Below are 10498 nucleotides of genomic sequence, written 5' to 3' on the forward strand. Positions count from 1 at the left end.
AGTTACCCATCTTCTTCCTCAAGTCAGCTCTTCCTTCTGACTTGTCTATTTCTGGCTGTGACACCCTCATTCTTACAATTACCCAGGTCTGAAACTTCCCTCAGGCTTTTATTCACCCTCAACCACCACCTGAGCTCAAAATCATGTCATTGTTTCCTTAAAATTGTGTCTTGCATTTTTTTTTTCCTGGGGACCCCTACTGCAACAGAGTAGTTCAGACCCTCATCAGCTCATGCCTCGACAAGGGCTTCCAGATGACCTCTCTCCCTGCCAGTGACTTGTGTAATGGCGCTAGGATAAGTTTATTAAAAATTGCTCTGCTGATGGCATTGTTTTGAACTCAAACATTTTCAGTGTTTCCCCATCAACAAGCCTGGCAATCTTCTCTTGCTTACTAGTCATAATAACCGGTCATGTCAGATATGCGCATTCACTCCTCTACTAGAATCTTCATGGCTTTTCACTGCTCACAATAATCCCCAATATGACCTAGACACACACAGACTGACATCCACATACTCACTCTGCCTTAGCGATCCCTACTCATTTTTCTGAGCTCAGCACCCCTGTCGTAAAGGGTTATAGTACTTCATACTTCTCTTGAAATCTTTACCGCTATTGTAATTTAACTGTGTAATCAATGATTTCATGTTACTCTTCCCTACTAGAATATAAATTTCATAAGGTGAAAACTGGGTTAGTCTTGTTCAGACAGACCTGTCTCCTGGCCTGATATATGGTAGACATTTAGGCAGTATTTGTTGGATGGATGAATGAGTTACCATTTGTTGGGCACCAGGGTCTCTGTCATCTTATTTAATCCTCACAATAGCCTGCTCGATATTATTTCCACTCCAGAGAAACCTAAAATGTCAAAGGTCATAGCCATTATAGGCAAGAAGTCAATCTGGCTAAACAGGTCTTCCATCACTCGCCAAACACGCCTTGTACTTTTTCACGTCTCTGCCTCTCTGGCTTTGCCTCCACCTGAAGCATCCTTTCTCCCTTCACCTGCTAAAATCCTAGCTACGTTTTAACCTGGCACTAAGTACATATATTGGATTGGAACATGGGCTCTGGAATTCAAACCTTACATTTGAATTCTAACTACCCTGCCACTTACAAGCTAGTGACTTTGAGCAAGTTACTTAAGCTCAGTTTCCTTATCTACAATATTAAGTACCTACCTTGTGTGATTTAAATGAGATCAGGTGTTTGGAGGGTTGAACTCTGAGCCTGGTTTATAGAAGGGACTAAAGCAACATTAGCTCTTCTCATTCCCCTTCCCCTGTTTCTCCTTCTCCTCTTGTCCTCTCTTCTTCCCTTCAAAATCTACTCTGATTCCTATGCCCATTCCAGGGAATAATACCTACCAGGCCTATACACACCATCCTGAAACTCACTATGCCTCCTTATAACATCAGTATTAGCAATCATTGGCGACATTTGCCAAACATTTGGTAGGACACTTCACATGGCCCATCTGTGTGTGCTCCCTCTGTTTGCCACATGACATCTGTGAGGCTATATCATTCTTCGTCCAACCCTGCACCTCAAATCTGTGAGTTCTTTTGCACTAGAGCCTTGCAAAAGGTCCTCAGGAATCCAAGTCAGGTCCCAGGTTCTCTGGTAGGAGAATATCCAACGAAAGTTGAATATAAAGGGATTTGGTGGCTTGGGTTTCAAGGTGGATAGAGGCCCGGTGACGTTTCACTATCATTTAACTAAGTGGGGATGCTTGTAAGGGAAGGTGATATGAAAGGCAAACCTTACAAACCTACATTTATTTTAAAGATTTTATTTATTTATTTGACAGAGAGAGAGAGAAACCATGAACAGAGTTGGGGGGCAGAGGGAGAAACAGACTCCCCATTGAGCAGGGAGCCTGACATGGGACTCAATTCCAGGACCCTGAGACCATGATCTGACCCAAAGGGAGACGTGTAACTGACTGAGCCACCCAGGTGTCCCCCAAACTAACATTTTTGAGCACTCTCTCTGTACCACGGCCTGTGCTTGACTATTTATTTACATACGTCATCATCCTTATAAGCCCGTTCTGTGAGGTAGCCCACATCATCCCCATTTAGCTCCACTGAGTGTGTAAGAAAGGCTTTCTAGAAGTCCTTCCTTCTTGTCTTCTCATACTTAGAAAAGTTTTTAAATATCATCACCACCAGATACTCTCCAAGAGAATAAAGCATTTCATGTTCCAATCACTCAAGGCAGACCCCGGGGGGAGGACCCCCAGAAGGGAAAGAGGCTCTTTATTTGGGCAGAGACATCATGGCCAACTAAAAGTTGGATTTAACATTGTCTTCCCCAGATCCTTAAGCTCTACACAACACTGTGGTCAACCCAAAAAACATGAGCAGGCCTAGTACTGAACATGGCATTCCACACGGTATAGCAGGTGATGCAGCTAATTCATCAAGGAAGCTGATTGCATTTTTGGCTTCCAATGGATTATTATAAGCACTTACAGGAATAAAAAACTTTTTTAATAATAAAGAATCACTTGGGCCCCCAGACCCTGCTGTGTTGTTTCTGCATATTTTTCAAAGCACTTAGGATGTATGAGAGGTGTTATTTAAGGAAATAAATAACAACATTTATAGGCTTTCCTGGAGAGTGCGATCAGCTTTGTATAATCCCCTAAAACTATTCTCAGCGTGGATGCCCACATCGGGAAGCAGGAACTCTCAGAGTCTGAGGGTGGGTCCCACTGGAGGATGGGGCTCATTGTGGGCAGATCTGAGCTCCCAAGCATCTGCTTGGGAGCAACACTGGCCCAAACTGGCTCCCCCTGGAGCCACTCCCTTCTATACCCCCCACCAGAGGGGAAATATTTTAGTGCTTCTGTAGTCATTAATACTATAGAGAGGATTAATCAACTAGCTTTCTTTCATCATGGCAAGCTTCTGGGAGGCACAGAAGCAATGAAAATTTGGATTGGAAGGAGGAGGCTGGAGGAGAATGTTGTAGTAAGGAGAAAGGGTCAGATTTGATGGGCACAGTGAGGACATCTTCAGTAGACAGAGGACAAGGGAGGGGAAGAGATGGGGGTATAAGCCTACTGAAATCTTCACACCCTATCATTGGCTTCTAGAATCAGTCCTGTCAGCTTCCTCACCCACAGGGTCTCTCCCTTCCCACCTCAGCCTGGCCTGGCCCTGGCCATTCCTCCAGCTTCAATTATTTCTTGTCAAGTCCAAGCATCATTCTTTTCCTCAGTCTCAAAACCCACCCTACCCCCTCCCCAGTGAGTACCTTTCTTGTTAAAGGATTTTAACAATTGAACAATTGGGCATCGTGTTCAATTATGTTCCATTCAGGATGTGGGCCTAGCTAGGCATCTTGAAGCGTCCTTAAGGCCACCAGGGGTCTGCTTATGAGAAACCAAGAACCTCTTGGGGGGAAGACTTCATCCTCAAGCAAGAAGGCTCAGGGGACATGAGAAGATGACTCTCACGGACTGAGAAGAGCAGAGTGATTCTGAGCCCAGGCCTGCATCTGTTCCCTGGAATTCAAGCCTGGGCTCTGGGGTACAGAGCCTGTTGTAAGAGAGGAAGTCAGGAAGAGGGTGATGATGATAATGATCATGAAACACAGTTCACTAATATCTGCCCTAGGCTTAGAGAGGTACTGGCAGAATGGTAGCATGGGACATGGGGCTGCTGCCACCCTGGGCCAGCAGAAGCCTTCCTGGATAGAAGTGGACTTCAGCAGCAGCTCTAGATGAAGACCATGAGGAAATTCTGACCCACCTCAGGGGGACCAAAAGGTCCAGCCTGTGGAAGTCTTGTGAGACTGGTGAGACATCCTCCGTACACTCCCAGACCATTTAGGAGGTGTAAGAAGGACTTTGGAATTATCAAAGAAAGAGAGGCTGCAAGGGCAGAGAAATCTTGACAGGTGACAGAAAACCTGATGGCCCTATTTCTGCTCCCCACACTGGCATGGCGTGGCAAGGCAGGTATCTGATTTCTGAAGGGAGAGTAGGCCTTACGGAGCCTTGTAGCTGCTTCTGCTCACAACTCTGTCTTTACACAAAGATAATTTTTCTAAGAAAACTGTTGCGAAACTGTAGGCAAAGGCTCTAAGGTGAAACACAGGGTATGTTTTTCCCTTACCCCAAAACTTGGCATGACATTCACCAGCTTCCTGATCCATACTGACACCTCCTTGGCAAAACACCGAGAAGAGTCAGCTCATGCTACCAAATGTTCAAACATTTTCTTTACCATAAAGTCATAATGCTTCCCAGACACAGAGTGGTGGGAATGGGCACTCAATCAATATAGATGGAATTAGTTAACTCATTACAGTCTCAATGACCTCAGTTCCTGAAATTGTGGGGTAGCTTATAAAAATAAAACTCTTCTCACTAGCTGGTGGTTTCTATATCTCATCAAGATGATGCTAGTTGTTAGGGATCCATTTCAGGTGTAGCCTCAGATTCACATTGTCCAACTAGATCCCACCAACGTCAGCATAAAACTTTGCACTGTGGTTAGAAAACAAGGAATAAAAAGAATATTTAGCCTCAGTTAGAGGCCTTCCCTCCTCTTACCCTTTGGAATGCCCACAACTCAAATTATCTGTGATGAGGTCAACATAACCTTGTTTCCTCTGGGTTCCTTCCCTGTCAGTGGGCATTTCTTGCCCACTCTGTGTTGGGTGTTTCACTCAAGTCTGTCTCTCTGTGAGCTGAAGGGAACCAAGCACCAAAAGAATAAGGTATTCTGCTATTGCCACCTGCAAATCCTCAAATAGCTCTTACTCTCTCTGCCTTTCCAATTGAAACTCTAGATCTATAGGACTCTGTTGCCTTCTCTCCTGTCTTCAGTGCTTCCAGACACCTGATTCACCTGTAGTCAGTGGTAATGCCAAAAGATAGCTTAGGTGGCCTTCAGCCCCATATCCCTCAACCTCTCCAAACCCATCTCAGATTATTTTATTTCTAAGATTTTTATTTATTTGAGAGGAGAGCACATAAGCAGGGGGAAGGGCAGAGGGAAAGAGAGAAGCAGACTCTACACTGAGCAGGGAGCCCAACCCGGGGCTCCATCCCAGGACCCTGAGATCAAGACCTGAGCTGAAGGCAGACACTTAACTGACTGAGCCATCCAGGAGCCCCCCGCCCCCCTCAGCTCAGATTCTAAAAAGACTATTATTGGACAATGACAATTTGTATTTTATCAATGAGAGATAAAGAGCATCTTTACTAAATGTTACTCCTCTTACTGATCTGCTACATATACTGTAAAACAAAACAAAGATGGGTTCTACACAAATTCTCCTTCAAAACAAAACCCTTGACCCATTTCCAACCTGATTCTCAACTCCTGGGCAAATCTCCCATCCTACTTAACAAACATACTTCTGTTCTGGCGTAACACTTCACTCCTTTATGTAGCTGGACTCTCAGCGTGCATAGTCCATTTCCCAAGGGAGGTGGGAATGTTATGTCATATTTTCTTGAAGTCTTTTCATTGTTGTTATTGTTGAAGAGAAGAGTACCCTTTGTTGACCATTCCAGTGGCATCCCCCGTGATTCATTTGACATATATCCTTTCAGTTCACTTGTCATATTTGCCAAACATATATTTATATCTATAATAAAAATATTGTTTTATGTGGTTTTAAATTTACCTATATAGGATCATAATGTAAATATCATGCCACAGCTTGACTTTTTTTTATCTCATTATTATACTTTTATATTGATAAAAATGGATGTCTTTCAAACCACTTAACTGCTATAGTATGATCCCAACATGCTACATTTGACCTAATCAGCTGCAAATTGTTCGTTCATTTAAGTTGACTACCTTTTTTTCCTATTAAAAGTGGAACAGAGAGACTTGTGCTTCCACCCAAGATAAGGAGGCATGCACTGGATTTACCTTCCCTCCTGAAACAACTAAATATGAGAAATATTGTATGAAATGGTAATTTTTAAGACATTAAACAGCAGGCAATGAAGGGAGTCATCCGTGAGAGACAGGGAACAAATGAGTTGAGCCCAAAGTCTGCCCCAGCTTACTGCCTTGAAAGCATTCCCAGCTACAGCACGATGACTCAAGGAGAGAACTCTCTTGTTTTGAGGAGATGAAGCAGAGTGTCCTGGGTACAAAAACAGCCAGAGTTCACAGGGCAGAGCCCAGGAGAGGAACAAGCGGCACAAAGAACTCTGGAGATCTGCAGAGGCCCCACCTGAGTCCTCAGCATAGATGTGATCAGTATATGCATATGAGGACACTATCACAGGCAAAGGAAAGACCCCTCAAAAGGATTAGGAGGAACAGTGCCCAGTGATCATACAGGGCTTACAATAGTGTCAGCTCCCCGAGCCACACTGGGAAGTCTTATATTTCATGGGCCACTGGGTTGAATATTCAGAAGAGTCTTGCTATAGTACTGGGGAGTAACTACCTTTAAATTAAAAGCTGCTCCAGTCCCATATAACAAATCTTAAAAGCAAGACCAGAAAGCATTAATCTGTGTCCAAGTAGCTTAATTGCAAACTAAGGGAAAAAATCAAGAACACTTATAGAAATCTGAAACTATTTGGCACCCAACAAGGTAAAATTCACAATGTCTAGCTTTCAGTAAAAAGTTATCAGGCACCCATATCTTGTGTCATCAGGGAAATGCAAATTAAAACAACAAGGAGCGACCACTATACACCTATTAGAATGACCAAACACTGACAACATCAAATATTGGCAAGAATGTGGAGCAACAGAGACTCAATCATTGCTGGTAGAAATGCAAAATGGTACAGCCACCTTGGAAGACACTTTGGTGGTGTCTTACAAAATTAAACAAGCTCTTATCATATGATCCAGCAATTACGCAAGTTGTATTTACTCAAAGGAGTTGAAAACTATGTCCACACATAGTGTGGACACTTGGGTATTTATAGCAACTTTAGTTTTTTTAAAATTCAATTTAATTAACATATACTGTATTATCAGTTTCAGAGGTAAAATTTAGTGATTCACCATTATAACACCCAGTGCTCATTACATCACATGCCTTCCTACCAGTTACTCCATTCCCCCACCCAACTCCCCTCCAGCAACCCTCAGTTTGCTCAGTTTGTTCCCCCACCTTTTTTAAGGATTTTATTTATTTGAGAGAGAGAGAGAACAAGTGGGGTACAAGGGAGAAGCAGATTCCTCACTGAGCAGGGAGCCGTATGTGGGGCTCAATCCCAAGACTCTTGTGATCATGACCTGAGCTGAAGGCAGATGCTTATCCGACTAAGCTACCCAGGTGCCCCCTCTGTTTGTTTCCTATAGTTAAGAGTCTTATATGATTTACCTCCCTCTCTGTTTTCATCTTATTTTATTTTTCCTTCCCTTCCCCTATTTCATCTGTTTTGTTTCTTAAATTCCACAGATGAGTGAAATCACATGGTATTTGTCTTTCTCTGACTGACTTACTTTGCTTAGCATAATACCCTCTAGTTTCATCCAAGTTGTTGAAAACGGCGAGATTTCATTCTTTTTTTTTTTAAGATTTCATTCTTTTTGATGGCTCAGTAATATTCCATTGTGTATATGTGGGTGTGGGTGTGTATACCACATCTTTATCCATTCATCTGTTGATGGATATCTTGGCTCTTTTCCTATTTTGGCTATTGTGGACATTATAGCAACTTTATTCCTAATTGCCAAAACTTGGAAGCAACCAAGATGTCTTTCATTAGATAACTGATAAATTATGGTACATCCAGACAATGCAGTATTATTCAGTGTTAAAAAGAACTGAGCTGGGGCACCTGGGTGGCTCAGTGGGTTAAGCCTCTGCCTTCGGCTCGGGTCATGGTCTCGGGGTCCTGGGATCAAGCCCCGTGCATCAGGCTCTCTGCCTGCCTCTCTGCCTACTTGTGAGCTCTCTCTCTCTCTGTCAAATAAATAAATAAAATCTTTAACAACAACAACAAAAAGAACTGAGCTATCAAGCCATGAAAAGACATGCAGGAACTCTAAATTCATATTAAGTGGGAAAGTCAGTCTGAAATGGCTACATACTATATGATTTCAAAAACATAATGTTCTGGGAAAGAGAAAACCGTGAAGACAGCAAAGAGATCAGTGATTGCCAGGGGTTGGGTTTGGGGGAAAAGGTAAATAATTAGTGCAGTGAGGATTTTTAGGGCAATAAACTACGCTGTGGGATACCATATGATGGATATATGCCATTATACATTTGTCCAAACCTACAGAATATGTAACACTAAGAGTGAACCTGGTAAGAGTAAACTATCGACTTGGGTGATTATGCTGTATATCCTCTGGTGGTGGGTACTGATAATGGGTGAGACAGTATGCATGAGGGCAGATGGTATAGGGGAAATTTCTGTATTTTCTTCTCAATTTTCCTGTGAACCTAAAATTGCTCTAAAAAATAAAGCCTATTAAAAACAGTGATCAAGCATGAGAAGCAGCAGAAAAATCCGGCTTATAATGAGGAGGTAAATCAATCAATTGAAACTTAGCCAGGACTGACATAGATGTTAGAATTAGTAGACAAAAATGTTAAAACATTTATAATTCTATTCCATATGTTCAAAAAACCAAAATAAGAAAAAAAGCCATATAGGAGATAATTAATATGTGGAATAAAGACCTGGGAATATTTTTAAAGACCAAAATCAAACCTGTATAAATGTATTAGATTTAAAAAATACACCAGATGAGGTTAATAGCATATTAGAAATTGCAGAATAAAATATTAGTGTACTTGAAGACTAGCAAGAAAAACTACCAAAATGGAAAACAAACAGAAAAAGGACTCTAATTATGTGAACAACACATTAGTGAACTCTAGGACTACTCCAAGTAACCTAACGTACATGCAATTGAAAGAACTGGAGTCTCCAAAGGAGAAGGGTGGGATAAAAAATATCTGAAGAAATAATGGTCAAAATTTCTCCATATTTGATAAAAACTATGAACTATAGATCCAAGAAACGCAGTGAGACTCAAGCACAGGAAACATGAAGACAATAGCACCAAGGCACATCAGAAGCCAATTGTGCAAAACCATTGATAAAAGGAGAATCATAGGGGTGCCTGGGTGGCTCAGTGGGTTAAAGCCTCTGCCTTTGGCTCAGGTCATGATCCCAGGGTCCTGGGATCAAGCCCCACATCGGGCTCTCTGCTCAGCAGGGAGCCTGCTTCCTCCCTTCTCTCTCTCTGCCTGCCTCTCTGCCTACTTGTGATCTGTCAAATAAATAAATAAAATCTTAAAAAAAAAAAAAGGAGAATCATAAAAGCAGTCAGAGAAAAAAGATACCTGTGTACAAAGAAACAGGTATAAATATCTCAAGTGCTTTGAAGAAGACAATGCAAGCAAGAAGACACTGGAGAAACATTTTTAAAGACACTGGGTGAAAATATCTTTCTAACATGAAGACAAAATATAAACATTTCTAGTCATTCAAAAGCTGAAAGAATCCATCAACAGTTGATCTATACTACAAGAAACGTTAAAGGTCATCTTTCAGGAAGAAGGAGAAAGGTTACCAGATGGAAATCTGTATCTACACAAAGGAATGAAGAAAAACAGAAATATAATAACCTCATGGATAAACACAGAGGATTTTTTCCTTATTATGAAAATCTCTTTAAAAGATAATTAACTGGGGCGCCTGTGTGGCTCAGTGGGTTAAGGCCTCTGCCTTCGGCTTGGATCATGGTCCCGGGGTCCTGGGATCGAGCCCCGCATCGGGGTCTCTGCTCGACAGGGAGCCTACTTCCCTTTCTCTCTCTCTGCCTGCCTCTCTGCCTACTTGTGATCTCTGTCTGTCAAATAAATAAATAAATAAATAAATCTTAAAAAAAAAGATAATTAACTGAGCAATGCATAGAATCATTGAATCACTATACTATATATCTCAAACTTAATATAACACTGTATGTTAATTATACCAGAATTTAAAAATAAATAAGTAAAATTTACAAAGATAACTGTTTAAACAACAACTGTGACTCAGCAATTGCACAACTAGGCATTTACCCCAAAGATACAAATGTAGTGATCCGAAGGGGCACCTGCACTCCAACGTTCATAGCAGCAATGTCTGCAGTAGCAAACGACGGAAAGAGCTGAAATGTCCATCAACAGATGAACAGGTAAATGATTCAGCTATCAGGAAGGATGAAATCTTACCATTTAAATCAATGTGGATGGAACTGGAGGATATTATGCTGAGCGAAATAAGTCAATCAGAGAAAGGCAATTACATGGTTTCACTCACATGTGGAATATAAGAAACAGCACAGAGGACTGGTGTTATACGCAACTGATAAATTATTGAACACTACATCTGAAACTAATGATGTAGTACATGTTGGCTAATTGAATTTAAATAACAAAATAAGCTGGAAAAAAACAAAAAATAAACAACAACAATAACAATGATAATATAGTGAGCACAATATAACATATACAGAGGAAAAACATACGACAAAGGAGCACA

The sequence above is a fragment of the Martes martes genome (genome assembly GCF_963455335.1).
Source record: "Martes martes genome assembly, chromosome: 10".
NCBI classification, from domain to species: domain Eukaryota; kingdom Metazoa; phylum Chordata; class Mammalia; order Carnivora; family Mustelidae; genus Martes; species Martes martes.